An 8,419-nucleotide genomic window follows, 5' to 3' on the forward strand; every position below is an offset into this window, starting at 1 on the left:
GTATTAGTCAGTGTTCTCTAGTGTCACAGAACTTAGGGATGTCTCTCTGTATTAAGAGAAATTATTGGAATGACTTAAAATCTGCAGTTTAACTAACCTAACAGTGGGCAGCTGTGAATGAGACGAGTCCAAGAGTCTAGCAGCTGTTCAGTCCCACAAGGCTGGGTGTTTCTGCTGGTCTTCTGTATAAGTTGGAATCCTGAAGAAGTAGGATCCAACAGATGTGCTGGCAAGTAAGGGCAAGCAGGTGAAGGAGGAGGAAGCCTTCCTTTTTCCATTGTCCTTATGTAGGCCTCCAGCAGAAGGTATGGCTCAGATTACAGGGGTGCACCACCACACCTGGATCTAAGCTGTTCTTCACTTGCAACTTGTTCTGTCCCAGACTGGCCTTGAACTCAGAGATCTGCTTGCCTCTGTCTCTTGGAATTAAAGGCATGTACCCTCTTGCCTGGGCCTAAGCTTTTCATAACCACTATGCCTCAAGATCCAAATCAAAAGCCTGTGTCTTCTGGACTCAAGATCTGGATCACAGGTGTGTTCTCCATTTCTGCATTGTAGTTCATTCCAGACGTGGTCAAGTCGACAACCAGGAATAGCCACCACCCTTTCCAACACACCCTCTTCTCTGAGTCGAGGACCAGCCCTCTTCTAAGCCTAACATTGTGCTGAGAAGTCTTTATTAAAAAAAAGCCTTCCTCAGTTGTTGGTGGTAGCACATATCCTGGGAGGGTGAGGCAGGAGGATCACAAGTTTGAGGCCAGTCTGAGTTATATAGGGCCCCTTTGTAGAATATCTCTCAATATCTCTTTGTAGAAAAACTTTTCTCAACTAAATTGAAATTTTTCTTATCTCATTAGCTACTTTTGTAATGTAACCATCCACAAAGTGTGTATTTAAAACGTCACTATACTTATGCTGAAGACAGGAATTCAGGGTCTCTAGTAGCCAAGGCTACAGTCTGTGATTGTTTAAAGACATTTGTGGGCTGAGGATATACATCCATGGTAGAGCCCATGCCTGACGTATGACAAGTTGGACAGTACCAAAATAAACAAATATTTTTTAAAAAATCCCATTGAAAGACATACAAAGAAATAAATGTATTATACAACATAAAAGTCTTCTGTTGCAAACTCCTAGTGTCAATTTCTCTCTTCTTCAACTGCATAGTGATGGATCTGGAAGGCACAGATGTCCACAGCTCACCTAAATGATGAAAGCAGAAGCTCTCCTGCCTCTGATACAACAGTGGCTCCATTCACGTCTCTACAGTAGACTGCATTCAAGATTCTCACACCAGGCCACTTTCTTCCTTTGTTTTGTACCTCTGTGGGAAACTTGGGTTGCCACCTTCAGCTTTTTCTACCTAGGTCTTTTGTTTTGTTTGTCTGGTCTTTTTTCAAACTTTCTTTTGTAATTTTTTTCCAGGATGAACTATTCTTTATTATTATTAATCATTTTATTTGTTTATATTTCAAATGATATCCCCCTTCCCAGTTACCCCTCCACACACACACAACCCATCCCATCTTCCCTCTCCCCCTTCCCCTCTGCCTCTATGAGGGTGCTCCTCTGCCCACTCACCCACTCCTGCCTCATTGCTCTAGCATCCCCTTACGCTGGGGCATCAAGCCTCCACAAGACCAAGGGCCTCCCTTCCATAGATGTCAGATAAGGTTATTCTCTGCTATACATATCAGATATATGAAGCCATGGATCCTTCCATGTGTACTCTTTGGTTGGTGGTTTAGTCCCTGGGAGCTCTGGGCCATCTGGTTAGTTGATATTGTTTCTTATATGGGGTTGTAATCCCCTTCAGCTCCTTCAATTCTTCCCCTAGCTCTTCCATTGGGGTCCCCAGGCTCAATATGATGGTTGGCTGTATCTTCATCTGTATTGGTTAGGTGCTGGTAGAACCTCTCTAGGAACAGCCATACCAAACTCCTTGTCAGCAAGCACTTGTTGGCATCAGCAACAGTGTCTGGGTTTGGTGTATGCAGATGGGGTGGATCCCTAAGTGGGACAGTCTCCAGATGGCCTTTCCTTCAGTCTCTGTTCCACTTTTTGTCCCTGTCTGTCTTAGTCAGGATTTCTATTCCTGCACAAACATCATGACCAAGAAGCAAGTTGGGGAGGAAAGGGTTTATTTAGCTTACTTCCACATTGCTGTTGATCACCAGAGGAAATCAGGACTGGAACTCAAGCAGGTCAAGAAGCAGGAGCTGATGCAGAGGCCATGGAGAGATGTTCCTTACTGGCTTGCTTCCCCTGGCTTGCTCAGCCTGCTCTCTTATAGAACCCAAGACTTCCAGCCCAGGGATGGCACCACCCACAAGGGGCCCTAACCCCTTGATCACTAATTGAGAAAATGCCCCACAGCTGGATTTCATGGAGGCGCTTCCCCAACTGAAGCTCCCTTCTCTGTGATAACTCCAGCCTGTGTCAAGTTGACACAGAAAACCTGCCAATACACTGTCTTTCATTTGGACAGGAACATTTCTGGGTTAAAATTTTTGAGATGGATGGATGGCTCCATCTGAGACCTTCTCACTTCCCTGGCCTCTGGGACTTTGGAGTGGCTACCCCCAGTTCCCCATCCCCCACTGCTACATATTTCTGATTTCTAGTTCTATCCATTTGCCTGCAAATTTCATGAAGTTCTCATTTTTAATAGCTGAGTAGTTCTCCATTGTGTAAATGTATCACATTTTCTGTATCCATTCTTCTGTTGAGGGCCATCTGGGTTGTTTCCAGCTTCTGGCTATTACAAATAAGGCTGCTATACACATAGTGGAGCATGTGTCCTTGAAATAAGCTGGAGCATCTTTTGGGTATATATCCAGTAGTGGTATAGCTGAATCTTTAGAACTATTTCCAATTTTCTGAGGAACCACCAGATTGATTTCCAAAGTGGTTTTGCCAGCTCAAAGTCCCACCAGCAATGGAGGAGTGTTCCTTTTTCTCCACATCCTCACCAGCATCTGCTGTCACCTGCGTTTTTGATCTTAGCCATTCTGATTGGTGTGAGATGGATTCTCAGGGTTGTTTTGATTTGCATTTCCCTGATGATCTGTTGTAGTTTTATTAGAATAAATCAATTACATATAATCATGATTTTCATTAAGATTTATTTTATGTGCATGGTAACTATATAGGTTCTGGGAACTGAATCTGGATCCTGTAAGAGCAACAAGTGCTCCAGCCCCAATGATGTTAAATTATTTTATGTATGGAAGTACACTGTAGCTGTCTTCAGACACACCAGAAGAGGGCATCAGAGATCCCATTACACATGGTTGTGAGCCACCATGTGGTTGCTGGGAATTGAACTCAGGACCTCTGGAAGAGCAGTTGGTGCTCTTAACCGCTGAGCCCTCTCTCTAGCCTCCCCAATGATGGCTCTTATTGTGACATCTTAGTGTATTGTGATGGTGGTTTTTGATACCATCTGTTACATTTTCTTGTTTTCCTTCCACTCCTGCTTATCTTCTCTTCCCAACCATTTTTCTTTGGCCTTCTTATCTTTATTTTGTGACCTACAGAGTTTAATTGGAGCTGCTTATGTAAGTATGGATGAGGGGTTATTTATGAGATCCTGAACACTCTACCAGTGGCAACACCACTGAAGAAAATGTCTCCCTGTTCTCCAGGACCCATTAAGTGTCCATAGGTCAAGGATGTATGGATCTTTGTGAGCCCCGTTGTTTTCTGAACCAAGATTTTATGTATCCCATGCTGATTAGTTTTTTGTGAACTTGAACAAGCTAGTCACTTGTTAAGAGGGAGTATCAACTGAGAAAATGCTGCCATCTGATTAGCCTCTAGGCAAGTCTACTGAGGACCCAGTGTGTGTGGTGCCATCCCTCAATAGGTGGTGTTGGGTGCGTGTAAAAGCAGGCTGAGCAAGTCATGGAGAACAAGAACAAGCCAATATGCAGCGTTCTTCTATGACCTGCTTCACCTCCTGCCTCTAGGTCTGCCTTGAGTTCTTGCCCTCTTCCCGCAGTGGATTGAATAAGCCAAATAAACCTCCTCACGTTGCTCTTGGTCATGGTCTTTGTCACAATAATGAAAAGTAAACTAAGGAGCTGGTAAAATGACTCAGCGGTTAGAGCATCAATTGTTCTTCCAGAAGTTAGGAGTTCAAATCCCAGCAACCACAAGGTGGCTCACAACCATCTGTAATGAGAAACAAAGAACCTATGGGGAGGAGCGAGTGGGACCAGAGCAAGAGGGAGAAAGGGAGCCAGGTGGTAGTGGCTGGCGCACACCTTTAATCCCAGCACTTGGGAGGCAGAGGCAGGCAGATTTCTGAGTTTGAGGCCAGCCTGGTCTGCAGAGTGAGTTCCAGGACAACCAGGGCTACACAGAGAAACCCTGTCTTAAAAAAAAAAAAAAAAAAGGGAAAAAGGGAGGGGGTCAGTGAAAAAGGAAAAGTAAACTAAAATGCCCAACTTCCAACACATGACCTTGAATTTCTTTCTTTCCTTTTTAACCTTGAATTTCTTATCCCACTACCTATACCTTTCAAGTCCTGAGATAACAGGCGTACACCACTGAATGTGGCTCATATTTTTATGTTTTATTTATTTAGACAGGCTTCAAATTTACAATCTTCCTGCTTTTGCCTTCCAAATGCTGAGATGATAGGTATGAGCCACCACAGCAAGCTCTTTAAAAAACAACACTTAGACTCACGAGAAAACTATCCTACTCCATGGAACATGCTAATGGGACGTGTTCAGTACTAGTGATGACGTCAGCAGAGCTGGCAAAGAGCAAATGAACTTCCCTTTCTGTCTGCCATTGTTCCTGCAGAAGGTATGACCCAGACTGGCTCAAGTCTGGCAATTGATTCACTGGCTGAGACTGCCTTTTGCCATGATCCAATATAAACTTTATTTATTTATTTTTGAGAATTTTTCTGCTTATACAGGTCAAACAGATATGCAGTAGGCTTCCTATCTATTTCATGCCTGGAAACACCATGATTGATTAGCCAGTACCAAAGGTCCGTATGAGTCACGCCATTATAAACTTCACCTCTCCTGTGCTGACCATTATGGGCTAGGTCATTATGGGCAAGGTTGTTTTGTCTATGCTGCCCATTATAACAACTATGATCACCTTGTCTCTGGTGACTCAATGCTGCCACCTGGCCCTTGCTACCTCAAGGCCCAATTAAACCCATTGCATTTAATTCATCCAACTGAGCAGCAGCATCTCCAAACCTAAGGTCTGACACAAGGAAAAGGGCAAAAACAAAACCCTTCAAATGTTCTGGTGCCCCTCTCACCAGTTTGCGTCTTACAGGACTGGTGAAGGGCATATCTTCTGGACCTTCCCATTGTGGAGGATAAGATTTTACACAACGTATCCACTCTAGCATTGCAATTTCCCTGAGCCTTAAAATCCCTTCGTCAACACTAAGCCAAGGGATATCAGGTATCTCTAACTCCTTTTCAGTAGGCCATCTTTCGATAAACGCTTCAGCCAACCATTCAAACAAACTTCTGACACCTTTTTTAACTGTGAAAGCTTCCATATTAAACCTAGAATCTCCACTCAGAGGGCCCATGTCAATAAACTCAGACTGATCTAGTTTTATGTTCCTTCCACCATTATCCCACACCCTTAAAATCCATTCCCACACATATTTCCCAGACTTCTGCCTAAATGAATTAGCAAATTTACAAAGCTCCTTAGTAGTGTAATGCACTTCCTCATGGACTACACTTTCTACCTCCCCTCTAGGGGCCTGTTTTGCCTTGAGTCTGGTTGTAGACATAATCAGTGGACCTTGAGGAGCATCAGTCTCGTCTTGCTTGGCATTTTCTTCAAAGAAAGACACTGCTGGTTTAGCAGACAATGAAGGGTTAATTTCCTCAGCTGAAAAGGGCAAGATTTCAAGGGGTGGGGAGGAGGGTACTACTTCCTCAGGTAGGGTAAACCCTTGAGAATCTGAGGGTTCAAAGTTCTCAGCTTCAACAGGGTCCTCCCACACATCCCCATCCCAAGTTATAGGATCCCATTCTTTGTCAATTAATGTCCCTCCTTTAACCGCTGACACTGTCTAAGGCTGAGACTTGATTTTTTGCTGTAATTCAGTCAACCTTATAATGAGGGCTTCAGTTTGATTTTCTGTAACTTGAGCTCTCTCGCTATTGGAAAGAAGATTCTCTTCGAGGGCACACTTAGAAACCTTTAGGTTGTTTACTCGCATCTGGAGCCAGCAAATTTTATCATGTAGCTCATTCCTTTCTTTTGTCCACTTATTCAGAGATGTTAAAAGCAACCAAGCAAGGTCATCATTTTCCTTATTTTCCCCCAAAATATCAAAAGCTTCACCGAATCCACTGTTACTCACAATTGATGAATTAAGATTATCAAAGGCATTTGCCTCTTTAAGTTTGAAATATAGTTTCCTCCATGGGCTTTCTATACTCTCTGAACTCCCAGGAGAGAGAGTGACTGGAGAGGTTTCAGTAGCTGAAGGTATTGGTGAATTTGAAGGTACTAACAAATTATAAAGCCAATTCCAGATTCTTAAAAAATTCATCCTTATACTTCTGTTCCTCTGGAACCACTTTTGGTGCCGAAATCTGTATTTGTCAGGGTTATCTAGAGTCAAAGAAATTATAGAATGAATCTCTCCCTCTCTCCTTCCCTCCCTCCCTCCTCCCTCCTCCAGCCCTCTATATATGTATATGGAATTTATTGTAATAACTTACAGGCTGCAGCCCAACTAGTCCAACAATGGGCAAGTGTGAATGGAAAGTCCAAGAATCTAGCAGTTGCTGAGTCCCAACGAGGCTTTGTGTCTTAGCTGATATTTTGGATAAGCTGGAATCCTGCCTGAAGAAGTAGGTTCCAATGGATGTGCTGGCAAAGTGAGTACAAACAGAAGAAATGAGCCCTCTCTTCTTCCGCTGTCCTTATATGGGCCTCCAGCAGAAGGTGTGGCCCAGATTAAAAGTGTGCCTCAAGGTCTGGATTATAGGCGTGTCATCCTGCCTTAAACCTCAAGATCTGGATGAAAGCCCTGTGTCCTCCAACTTCAAGATCCAGATCAAAAGTCTCACTCTCCTAGCCTCAAGATCCGGATCACAGGTGTGTCCTCCATTTCTGGACTGTAGTCCATTTCAAATACAGTCAAGTTAAAAACTGAGAATAGGCATCACAGGTAGTAAACTCAAAATAACGTTAGAAGTACCTTTGAAACTCTCAGTGACATGAGGCTTTCTCCTGAAAAATTACCATCTGGGATGAAAAAAGTCAGTGAACTGCTTGGGATGCAGCTTGGTGGTTAGACGTTTGTTTAGCATGTACCATGAGGCCCTGAGTTTGATTCCCAGCATTGAAAACAAAACAAAACAAACAAACAAAAAAAACAAGCAAAAAGAAAAAAACCACAGCAGTTATAAGTGTGTGGGTAATTGTAGATATTTATACAAACCAATTCAACCACTTCATTTTTTTGTGGTAAACATTAAAATTTTTCAGCGGTAATAATGCTGAGAGCATGAATGTAGATTTTGGAAGAAGATTTAAATGGTAAGAACGACTCAGAACAAAACTGAATTGAAAACAGAGAAGGGCTGGTGTAGAGTTCACTAGAGTCACAGAACTCATGGTAGTCTCTATGTAGTAAAGGAATTTATTGATGACTTACAGTCTATAGTCCAACTCCCAACAATGGTCAGCAGCAACTGTGGATGGAAGTCCGAGGATCTAGCAGTTGCTCAATCCCACAAGGCAAGCAGGTGAAGCAGAGCGAGCCTTCCTTCTTCTAATGTCCTTATATAGGTCTCCAGTAAAAGGTATGGCCCAGATTAAAGGTGTGTGCCACCACACCTTTAATCCCAGATGACCTTCAACTCATAGATCTTCCTATCTTAATCTTCTGGGATTCATAGCCACTATGCCTCAAGATCTCCATGCCAAGATTCAGATCAGAAACTTGTATCTCTCAGCCTCCAGATTAGGGCCACAGGTGAGCCTTCTAATTCTGAATTGTAGTTCATTTCAGATATAGTCAAGTTGACAACCAGGAATAACCACTACAGCTGGAGAGATAGTTCGGTGGTTAGGAGCACTGGATGTTTGGCCAGGGAAACACTGTTATATTCCCAGCCCCACATGGCAACTCACAACCATCTGCAACTCCAGTTTTCAGAGGATCAGATTCTCTCTTTTGTCCTTCTCAGATGCCAGGCACACACATGATGCACAAACATACATGCAGGCAAAACATCCATACATATAAAATAATTTTCTTTTAAAAAGTGAGAAATGAAGGAAGAGAAGGGGAAAAAAGAAAAGAGAAAGCAAACATAACATACTGCTTTGTTAACTAGTATATGGAGTGAGTAACTTTGTATTTGGGATCATTACTTTTCTCTCTTTCCTTTTTATTTGG

The sequence above is a fragment of the Mastomys coucha genome, unplaced genomic scaffold, assembly GCF_008632895.1.
Source record: "Mastomys coucha isolate ucsf_1 unplaced genomic scaffold, UCSF_Mcou_1 pScaffold9, whole genome shotgun sequence".
In the NCBI taxonomy this organism is placed as follows: Eukaryota; Metazoa; Chordata; class Mammalia; order Rodentia; family Muridae; genus Mastomys; species Mastomys coucha.